This window comes from Oreochromis niloticus, linkage group LG15 (genome assembly GCF_001858045.2).
Source record: "Oreochromis niloticus isolate F11D_XX linkage group LG15, O_niloticus_UMD_NMBU, whole genome shotgun sequence".
NCBI lineage: Eukaryota > Metazoa > Chordata > Actinopteri > Cichliformes > Cichlidae > Oreochromis > Oreochromis niloticus.
The window spans coordinates 26662904-26674341 of record NC_031980.2 but is presented as its reverse complement, the minus strand read 5'-3'; the positions used below and the strand labels follow the sequence as shown (position 1 = coordinate 26674341).

At 40.4% G+C, this 11438-nt stretch overlaps 1 long non-coding RNA gene across 1 annotated transcript; it reads left to right on the top strand.

Moving 5' to 3' along the window:
* The first annotated feature begins 8100 nt into the window (after window positions 1-8100).
* LOC112842392 (uncharacterized) lies at window positions 8101-8876 on the top strand. The gene is made up of 3 exons (XR_003214140.1): window positions 8101-8428; window positions 8517-8647; window positions 8739-8876. It is a non-coding gene; the product is annotated as an uncharacterized LOC112842392 (long non-coding RNA).
* Window positions 8877-11438: the final 2562 nt, after the last annotated feature.

Here is an 11438-nt window from a genome sequence, read left to right as displayed (position 1 = left end):
AGTAACATGAGATGTTATGAGGAAATAAGAGAGAAAAGAGACCAATGTGTGATTAAAGAATAAGAGAATATAAGAGTTATTGGTCAGTTTATGGTTCAATAAGTGTTAGTCACGGAGTTGAAGAACTTCCCCCTTAGTAAAGACATTTACTAAGATTTTACTCAGGTGGCGCTGCTGAGAGTTGTGGCCTCAGGAATAGCTAATGATCAGAGGATCATTTTGAGATACACTTATTTGTGAGTAAAAAGAGTAATTCTGGACGTGGAAGTCTGATGAGAAGGACACCTTGAACTGGGCAAGTTGTCTAAGTGACTCAGGATTTCAGAGAATCAAGTCACTTGTGGTCTTGAGTTTTAATGGTAAATTGATTTTAAAGGAAAATCAATGTTTACCATGTTGAAGTAATTCTGAAGATATTACTAGATGTGCTGTGATACAAGTGAAGAATAAGTTGTGTACATGGGGATACACAATTGCGTTGATATTGATGGATCGGCTGCGGTCCATCTGATAAGTTAATGCTGGGTGCACTGAGACAGGAAACTGTTTTTAAATCTTCACTGGCTGCAGTGATATACATGTGCTGAAGATTACTGGACCCAGCGAGGTCCATTTGATCAAGTTCTTGGGCAGATAAATGACAGAAACAGTTTCTGAATTTTGAGGAGAATTCTGAAGCACTGAGGTTGAATTTTCTCTGTGCTTGGTGCGCTGTGTGGACTTATATCAGAGTTCAAAGGTTATGACCTGGAGGTCATTGTGTTTAAAGAAGATCAGGAATTAGAAAAGGATATTTAATGTCATATTTTGTGTAAATTGAGGAAAACTCACCATATATGTTCACCTTTTCTTCGTTTGAAGGGACACAGACATTAACACACACACACACAGTTCTTGGGTGTGAGTCACTTCCTCTTTTAATTTTAAACTGCGACACATGTGTTCATTGAACTAGAACTTCAGCAGTGAATGAGACAGGATTTAGATTAGGTCTAGTTCTGGTAAAGTAAAAGATTATGTTCAAAGTTTTATGCCCTGGAGGCCAAGAGTTGTGTATAGAGAAGAACATGACTTAGAAAAGGACATTTAAGGTCACATTTTGTCTAAGATGGGGAGAATTGTCCCATATGTGTTTATTTCTCTTCTCTTTTAAGAGGACATACGCACTTAACTGGGTGTTGTCTACTTCCCCTTTCTGATTCTAAAAAGCATGTTTGATAAAATACTCTTAGGAAAGCGTATTTGGAGTGATTCTAAGTGTGTGAATGTTGTGAGCACTGGATTTGAGTGATTCTGTGTGATTTGTACAAAATAATAAATAAGTAATAATAACACTATGAAGGTTCATAGCAGAGTGCGGGAAAAGAGGAAGTCTGAGAGAAGAGAGTCTGTGTGTGGGCGTCAAACAGGAAGTCTGATTATAGCTTGTGAGCTGGTGAGAGACGTTGCAACATGAAAACAGAGGAATTAGAGACTGAATGTCTTAAGAAAAAGTAATAAAATGATATTAATTACATGTTTTAGTGTGTCAATACAGGTGGACTCTCCTCAACCTGAAAACATGACTACAGCAGCAAAAGGATAGATTAACAGAATTGGGATGAGAAACAGGCCAGTCTTTGGTTTAAAAAATTTTTTTTACACCTTGACCTCTCATTCTGTCCCCACCCTGAGAAGAAGCTTAAAGGACAGTCGATCTCCTGATGAAGACAGAAGACAGACAGAACATCGTGGACTTGAAGAGTTAACTGCAGGCAAAAGACAAGTGCAACTGAACCATAACACTGATGACTCCAGCAGCAGCATGAAAGAAAGCACGTGATGCAACATGCACGGTGAACTGCAGGCTGGTAAGAACAGTGTGACATGACTGTTTGAAGGCACTGAATGTGATATTTTGCCAGGCTGGGACTTAACCTAAAAGAAAAGACTGAAAAGATCAACGGAGAAGAAACAGAGGAGCAGAAAAATCTGAGTGGGACTGTGTTGTTGGAGATTTTAAGGCCACACAGGACACTGTGAAGAGAGGGACAGGGACCAGTCAGAGGTCAAGCCCGGACGAGTTCGAGTGAGAGAGTACAGGATATAATTGGATTGAAAAAGGAAGCTAAATCATGGAGGTTTAGGATTGTCCACCACATCAAAAAAAAAAAAAAAAAAAAAGAAAAGAGGAAGACCGAGGAAATAATACATGAACTAACGATTACATGAATGAATAGAAAACACACATACACAAACTGTTACATGTGAAATAATTTTTGGAAAGAACCAGAAGTGAGACAGTTTGAATCCACAGCTCAGTGAAAAGATGCATGAATTAAACCTGATTATAAAATACATATGGAATGAAGAAACAGCTTACACTCACTGAACATTAACATGAATATATAAAAATGCAATGAAGAACACGCTTACACTTGTATACATGACATAATTGGTATTTTTGACCGGAAAGAGAGAGAAACAGGTCATTTAAGCACTGATGATAATAATGAAAGTTTTGTTATCTGTAGGTGGAAGCAGACCTGGATCAATTTTCCACATGCAGCGGTCGGAAGAAAGTTATAGGTTAACATTATTGGAAACGTTCAGGCCAAGTTTTTGGTAGAAGCGTTTACAGCGCCATGTGTTACTGAACCTCACAAGCAAGCTCTCACTCCTGGCTGAAGACAAGGAATGCAGCTCCAAAGAGCAATAACATGGATGAGAAAAAGAAATTAAAATCTCAAAAGCTCTTTGACCGAAAATCAAACTTGCAGCGTAACATCTCACAGTCCATGTCCACACTGGGGACGCTGCCTGAGAAGAATTCATCTCTGAGTGGCAGCCGCTCATCTGGTCTCAGTGTCAACTCTCCTGATGTTAAGAAGAAATTCACCAACGAACCGGCAGCTCTGACAGCAAGGTGTCTTTGGGTCTTTTCTCCCTGGTGGGCCGCTCCAAGCAGAGCAACAGTGACCTGAACAACCTGTGCATTAACGGCAGCCATGTGTACACAGAGGAGACCGAACCCAAGAGTGGATTCGGTCTCGGAAAGAGAACTGCCTGTTTTGGACTGTTGAAGTGAGAGAGGACAGCGGAGTAGGAGGTGAGAACACAGAGGAATGCTGTTATTTAATGTGGGAAATCCAAATTTGGGTTAGCAAATTTGGGAAAGAGAAAACTGATTGTTTAAGTTGGAAAATTGTGAAGGAGTCTGAAACACTGCCAAAAGAAACATACAAACTCACACACACAAACAGAAAATGCATTAACCTTAGAATTACAAGAGAGCTCATGAAGACTAGACAGCATGTTGAGTGTGTGAGTCTGTTTATCATCTTGTCCAAATCGCTTAGTGTGTAGTAGTTTTTAGAGAAGAAAATTAGAATTTAGTGATGATGGTGTGCAAATTGTGTGGCTTTTAACAAGATTTTCTGTGTATTGAGCAGGTGAAATTATGTCAGTTGACCTCAGTCTGTCAGGATGCTGAATAACCTGAGGCAACTGAAATATGATGTGGGGAAAATGAACAGAGGAAGTGATTTAAGTCTGATTTCAGACTATGTAAGTATTAGTTAAGCCAAAAGTAGGGCAAAACTTTTGTGGCCCTGAAGTTCTAATCCCAACAACATATGGATAGATTAATAAGAAAAATTTTCTGTGTTTAAGATTTTTCAGGTTGTTGTAGTGGTGGGTTGATTCTGTCAGTTAGGTTTGGGTTGTCTTGTTTTTTTTAATAGAGGGAGTTTTATTAAACATGGACATGTCTAAGGGGGCCCATTATTTTTGTAACAGTGCACTTAGAGAAAACTAGGCAGGTGATTTTGTTTTTTGCTTTGATGAGCTAATAATCAGCTCTCTTTTTTCTCATTTTTGTTTTAAGCAGGCCTGCAAGAGTGAATAACAGCGCTGTAAAAATTTCCGGGAGAATAAACACAGGGTGACCTTTTCCAGATGGGCGGAGGAAAAGGCTACCTGTGGGAACCTGATCAGATTGAAAGTCCCTGTCTAAAAGGATTGCCGCGAGCCAATCCAGTCCAAAAGCATAAAGAACTATTTTCCTAAAAAAACAAAATAAAAAAAATGAATGAGCTCATGTTGCTGAGGGTGGAGAATCTGATTATTTGCATGGGAGTCTCCACTATCAGCAATACCTGGTGTGAATGTGTGTGAATGAATGTGTGTAAATGGACGGTGACTGGACGGACGATGTGGACTAAAGGTTGGACCGACTGGACACTGAGATAAAGACTGGACTAAGGTTAAACACATGACTGATAACTGTTCTGTTTTAAGTTTTCTTTCTTATAACACAGATTGGATCATAAGTGGGGAAAACTGAGCATGAAATGTGAAGTTCAGGTTAACACACAGGTTTTGTTTCTAGGAAGTTCCAAGGATGCAGGCTCTGGACGGAGCCAGGAGTTCGAAAAGATTTGACATGATGATTAAATTGATTTCATTCCTAAAACACAGGTTTGCAGGGCCGGAGCAGATATACCTGAGAGGAGGATTGCTGAGGTGTTTTTAGAAATGATATGACTAACCTTTTTCTTTTAATTTCCTAAGATCGGGTGAAGCATTTTGAGTTTGTGCCACATAAGATGTGTCAAAAGGGGGGATTTAAGGTTTAATTTGAAATGGGTTTTAGGATCATTTTATGACTTTTGGGGGTTTTGATAATTTAGATATGGTAAAACTGAGGCAGAAATTGTTATTTTCATGTTTAAGTTAAAGGATTAAAATGAACTGAATCCTGTGTAGAAGATAAAATGCCGGTGTTCATAAGAAGCTGTACACCAAACTTAAAGGGAAACTGCGGGACACTTTGAATAAAAGATATGCTTTGGGGAAAACTAGCGAAGATTTTAGGAGTAGAAAAGGTTTTATTTCTTTTTGATTTCTAGAATAAGTGGTTATAATGCAGGCTTACACATACAGATATTACATAGATTTATTTCTAGGGTAGAGGTGAAACACAGTTTGCTTTGTCTTTGTGTAGGAACTGGTGATGCAGAAGCTGTAAAGATAGACATGCCATGAATAAGTTGATAGGAAACATGTCGAGACAGCCATATAGGGCAAATGTGGTATGTGTGTTGAAAAGAGGAAGTAAGTTTTGTACAGGACATGCTTGAGATGATCAGATGAGAGAAGGAGAGAGCATCTTAAGAGGGTGTTAAAAGTGTTGCTTACCCAAATGAATAACATTGAAGATTATATACGTAGAAATGATTTTTATACACATTGCGATTGTGCTCATGAAGGAGTTGATGCCCAGTCTATTGAAGGTTTTAAGCTTTGTTTGGCGCGATGTCCAAACAATCTATTGTGTAAGTGACTTGGAGCATAGAAGGATAAACCGCATACACGCTTACAAACACATAGAATCCATAAACCTGCCAGGGCAAAGGCCTGAAATTCATTTAGCTTCTAACTGCATTTTAGTCTACTTGGTAACAGATAACAGGAGATTAGTTAACCTCCTAGGACCTGGTGTCCACATATGTGGACATCACATTTTGGGTTATTTAGACGAAAATACTCAATTTTGCTCTACAAGGGCCTGATATCCGCTTACAAGGACATTATCCTGCTACTGTTCTATCGAAATTTTAAACAAATATCCTCATATGTGGCTCTCATTTTTCTTAGAAACAAAAATCAGGTTAAAAGAAAAATCTGGTAATTCTTTGTTTTTACATTCATCAGGTCCCAATCAGCCCAACTATCAAAGAGAAATTAAAAATGCATGCCGTGGAAGAGTTCAGGTCTTAGGAGGTTAAAGAAGAGCATCTGCCTCAGGGACCATGTAGGCTTGAAACTTATTGCCTTGTATGGAAGGTGTGATAGAAAGAGGAACCTCTCTGTCTAATTTTAGGGGTTTAAGATTGACCATTTGCTGTAACTGATGTATATTAGGTTCATTTGTGACGCATGAAGGGGCGTAACCCTGATGAATGAAACCATTCTGAATTGAGCTGTTTGGAGAAGATCTCTGTCTGTTTTTATGCTCAGAGGGTGATGGTTTATATCTTACCCTGGGTGTGTTTAATAAAACTAAAAGTGTTGCTTACACACATAAAGAGCATTGAGATTAAGTAAAGTTAATATAAAGGACAGAGCCCAGAACATGATATGGTGAAACAACTTTGAATGATTAAAGGAACGTTAGATGAACAAGGTAGGTTAGAGAAGTGTAGGAGAGAGAGGCTTTTTTGTTTTCTATCCTTTACAGGAGAAGATTCCAGGACCACAGCGACCACAGGGGGTGGCGAGAATCCTGGAAGCCCGAGACCGAATGGAACCAACCAGAGAAAGGAGAAGAACAGAGCACAAAGACACCTAGTTGTTTACATTGCAAAGAAGATCAAAAGCTTGTTAGACACAGGTTATAATGGGAGCATAAAAGTGATGAGAGAGACTTTAGGAATAGCTGCAGGATTTTTATGTTATGTAAATTGCCCAAACACAGTGCGCTACCCGTTAAAGGGGGCGAAGAAACCAGGCCTAAATTTTAAAGATGAAACGGGTTAACTTTATAGAGGCTGTTTCCAAAGGTTGAGAAAATAATAAGCTAATTGTATCTGTTTAGACTTTACAGTGTGCACTGAGGGAAGGGATTCTAGTTGAAAACGGGGTGTAGGAAATAGATTTAGGGCAGCTCACAGCCCGGCGTAAACGCAAGGTGCTGTCACACAGCTTGATTTAATTGTTTGATTTATTTTTATGACAAAATAATAAGGAAACATTGAAAACATACAACCCATTGAGGGGACAGATAGGGTTGGGCAAGTGAAAGGTTTTGTTTTGTTTAGCATAATCTCTTTTGTTATATTTTAGCTTTTAACATGGAACACGGCTCTCTGGAGCTTCTCTCCTGATGCTACCCCGTCAAAAATCCTTCTCCACAGAGACTATGTCAGCTCCCAGACAGACAAAAACAAACTAAAAGCCAGCAATAAACATCTTAAACATAAACAATCACAAAGAAAGAACAATACAGAATCCACATGTGAACCAAAGAGTAAAACAGTGAAATGTGGATTAGTAAATATTAGGTCTCTCTCCTAAAAGTCTCTGTTATCTCACCCCAACCGGTCGCAGCAGATGGCTGCCCCTACCTGAGCCTGGTTCTGCCGGAGGTTTCTTCCTGTTAAAAGGGAGTTTTTCCTTCCCATTGTCGCCAAACTGCTTGCTCATAGGGGGTCATATGATTGTTGGGTTTTCCTCTGTATCTATGAAGCGCCTTGAGGCGACTTTTGTTGTGATTTGGCGCTATGTAAATAAAATTGAACTGGATTGTATTGAAGTAAACTTAATGTGATAAATTAGGAATTATGTTGTGTTTCTTACAAAACACAAAAGGGGAGAACTGTCAGGAAATCAATAATAATAATAATAATAATGGATTGCATTTATATAGCGCTTTTCGGAACCCCTCAACGCGCTTTACAATACCACTATTCAATATCCTTAGTATCCTTAGTATCCTTATTTTCCTATTATATTGTTTTATGTACTTTAATAATGAAGGCTTGTAGAGCAAGGCCACCTTTGACTCACAAAGTAAGTGCTCAGCCAAACTGAAAAACAGGAAGTTTTAGTGCACAGGCATATTAATAGATAAGACACAGAAATGAGGAACATTCCATATAAGCAATGTTTGAGACTGTGTGACGTGTAAAGTACCAAAATAACACCTATATGAGACACAGTTTATGATTCTAATGTTAGAGCTCTTGCAACTGGCGTTTGAGCTGTGCAGGGGTCTCTCTCTTCCAGAAGATGATTGAATAAAAAGAAATATAAATGTTTTAACACACTATGAGTCGGTTTTCTCTGTTCTATCATGGGGACAAAAGGATCGGGGTTTAATACTAGCTTGCGCTCCGCTCAGTGGATCTGCACTCGACAGTGCAGCCTAGGCGGGGTAGTCGAACGCAGATCCACTGAGCGCTCAACACAGACAGCATCGTCAGAAGAAAAGTTGATCAAATAAATGTAAAATTTTGTATTGTTCGATACATATGCGTACCGAACCGAAAGCACTGTATCGAACGGTTCAATATCGATACGAGTATTGTTGCACCCCTAATTTGTAAGCACTGAGCCAAATTTAGTACTGCCAACATAATAAAAGAATAATATTTGTCTCTTATATGTAATACATCTATATATACACTGTAAAAGATACTTGTCTTTGAGTGACAATTTAAGGTTATAGATAAATGTAACTTGAATCTTTACTGAAGCTATTAGGAGTTGGTGGGTTTTCTCTGGTGTGGTGTCATGGGTTTGCTTCCCTTTTTCAGCACAGGTAGGTGGGGCGGTGTGTGACGGGATGCTGGTACACCGGCGGTTCATCAGACGTCATTTGATGGAGCGTTATTTAGGAGCAGCGCGACAGACGTCTGGTGTCGGAGTATTGTCGCCTATCTGAGTGGTAACGTGTTTGTTAATCTCCGCGGTGTGCACTACGGTCAACCCATGTTTTGGATTTTGTCTGCTTACCTGTTGTCCTGTATCCTTAGCCGGATCCATCACCCGCTTGCCTGTCAGCTGCTGGTGAAGCCGTATTTCCGGGATCACTTCAAACATCAATCGCATCTTTATCTTCGCATCCCGGAGATTCTCGCCCGAGCCTGTACTGCCAGTGTGACAAGTGAGCTCTCCAGCTCTCCCCATGTTTATTGTCGCTTTTTACCGATTGTTTGGTATCTTCCCCTAAAATTTCGTTTTCCTTTTTCTTATAGATCCACCCTGCATGCGCCGATTACCCCTTTCCCTCCGAGTGTGTGTCAGCCCCCTTCCCTGGTTTCCCTCCGTTTATTTATCACTGGACATAATCTCCCACCCTATGTAAATAATCCAGACACTGTAAATAAAGAGCACTTTCTGCATTACCTGCGTTTCTGTGTATTCTGCCATAGAGTCCGTTCGTTGAGCCTAACAGAAGCTCAGAATTTGACAGAGTTCAAGTTCACTGCTCTAATAACTAATAATGATTAATATAATAATAACTTTAATATTGGCCATATTATATTTATATTACCAAAGTGAGATTACTTTAGTCTCATGAACAACATTAGCTAAATGTTATTTACTATTTAATCTTAAAATTACTGTTCAGTACAGAAATGAAGCCCAACAATCATGTTTTTAGAGGCCCGTGGTCTCAGCCTCAGATACTTATCAAATCAAACAGAGCTCATATAAAAACAAACAGATGAACAAAAAAATGTTCTCCTTCCTTTCTATCAAAAATGCTGTATGAAACGTTTCCAGTGGTTAGGATCATGGTTGCTAGGCAACCTGAGCAGTGCGGCAGAGGCTAGACCGTCCCTTTTTTTTTTTTTCTTTCTTTTTTTTTGTCTGTCCCATTTGGTTCTTTAGCCGTCAGAATTGTTGTCTGAAGACCAACAAGGATACCAAATGGATTTATTCTGCCAAATGGGTCATCATGGCATTGCCGTATTGGTCCATTTGATCAAACTTTGTTGTTATTATTTATTTTATTTTCAGTTGTTAGAGATGGGACAGACATGACCTGGGGGATAGGAAAGGGAGAAAGAAAGAGAGGAAGGAAAAGAAAACAGAAGGCAAAAGAGACAGTGAGAAAGGGCACTTACAAAGACAAAGAGAAAGAAAAAAAAAAAATCTCCTGGATCACCTGTTGAGAGAAAAAGAAGAGAAGACAAGCAAAAAAAAAAAAAACCAAACAAAAACAAAGCAACATACTAAACACAACACCATCACGTTAATCTAGCTAAGTGTGAACATCAGTAAATACTAAATATTGAAAGTTGTTGTGCAGCATGCAGGACAGACAGCGCACAATGTGCTTTGAAGTAGCAGCTAAGAAAGGTGTAGTTTATGTCTACGAACAGTGAACACCCGTGTGCACACCTGTGTGGATCAACGCGCTTGTATACAAAAGGTTTCCCCATGTAACAGTCTGCTAGAGGGTGTGGAGGGCCATAGCCCCGTCCCCCAGGGCATGAAGCAGGCATGGAGGAGATCCAGGCTCCAGACATCCAGAGGCCCCAGAGTGCGAGAGCCCAAGGAGTACCACCGGAGGGGCATCCGTGCCACCTTCCTGGGAAGGGCTGAGGAGATCCCCAGACGAGGGGTCACCCAGTAGCCACGGAGCAGAAGCCAGAGGGGGCTGCACTGGCGTGCCCGCCAGCCAGCTGTGCCATAGTGAACCGAGTTGCAGGCCCCGAGGCCGGAGGCCCGAGGGCCCCTTTGCCCCGGAAGAGGCCTGACCGAGCGACAGGTCAGGCCTTTTTATTCAATCATCTTCTGGAAGAGAGAGACCCCTGCACAGCTCAAACGCCAGTTGCAAGAGCTCTAACATTAGAATCATAAACTGTGTCTCATATAGGTGTTATTTTGGTACTTTACACGTCACACAGTCTCAAACATTGCTTATATGGAATGTTCCTCATTTCTGTGTCTTATCTATTAATATGCCTGTGCACTAAAACTTCCTGTTTTTCAGTTTGGCTGAGCACTTACTTTGTGAGTCAAAGGTGGCCTTGCTCTACAAGCCTTCATTATTAAAGTACATAAAACAATATAATAGGAAAATAAGGATACTAAGGATACTAAGGATATTGAATAGTGGTATTGTAAAGCGCGTTGAGGGGTTCCGAAAAGCGCTATATAAATGCAATCCATTATTATTATTATTATTATTGATTTCCTGACAGTTCTTCCCCTTTTTGTGTTTTGTAAGAAACACAACATAATTCCTAATTTATCACATTAAGTTTACTTCAATCCAATCCAATTCAATTTTATTTATATAGCGCCAAATCACAACAAAAGTCCCCTCAAGGCGCTTCATAGATACAGAGGAAAACCCAACAATCATATGACCCCCTATGAGCAAGCAGTTTGGCGACAGGATCATGGTTGCTAGGCAACCTGAGCAGTGCGGCAGAGGCTAGACCGTCCCATTTCACAAGCCTTGCACTTCTGGCCTTCTCGGTCTTCGGAGGACGCGGCCCACGTAGACCACGAAGGCCGGGTCCTCTGAAGGATCCATTAAACACGTCGTTGACCTTCATGTGGCTTCTCTGCAGTGTGTTTTCCTCCCCGCTTCTTCGTTCTTTATTCCCAGTTTAGTTCTCTAGTTTCTTACATTTTTGGTTTGAGTTTTATTCTGCCCTCACACTTAACTAGGCAGAATAGTAAAAAGACTGGTGAAACGGCTACTTCTGGAGGCACATTGCACAGTCTCCCAGACATCTGACCCAGATGTGATGTTGTCAGCGGAGAAGGAGCACCTGGAGATCCGGTCCACCTGCTTTGGATCAACATCCAAATCCCGCAGTTAACTCGCCAAAGCAGCAGTAGAAGCATGGGCAAAGGCCGAAGCAGCATGTATCAGAGCAAAGTTTACATGACGGGAGATACCTACCGACCTACTTTCTGAAATTGATGCAGCC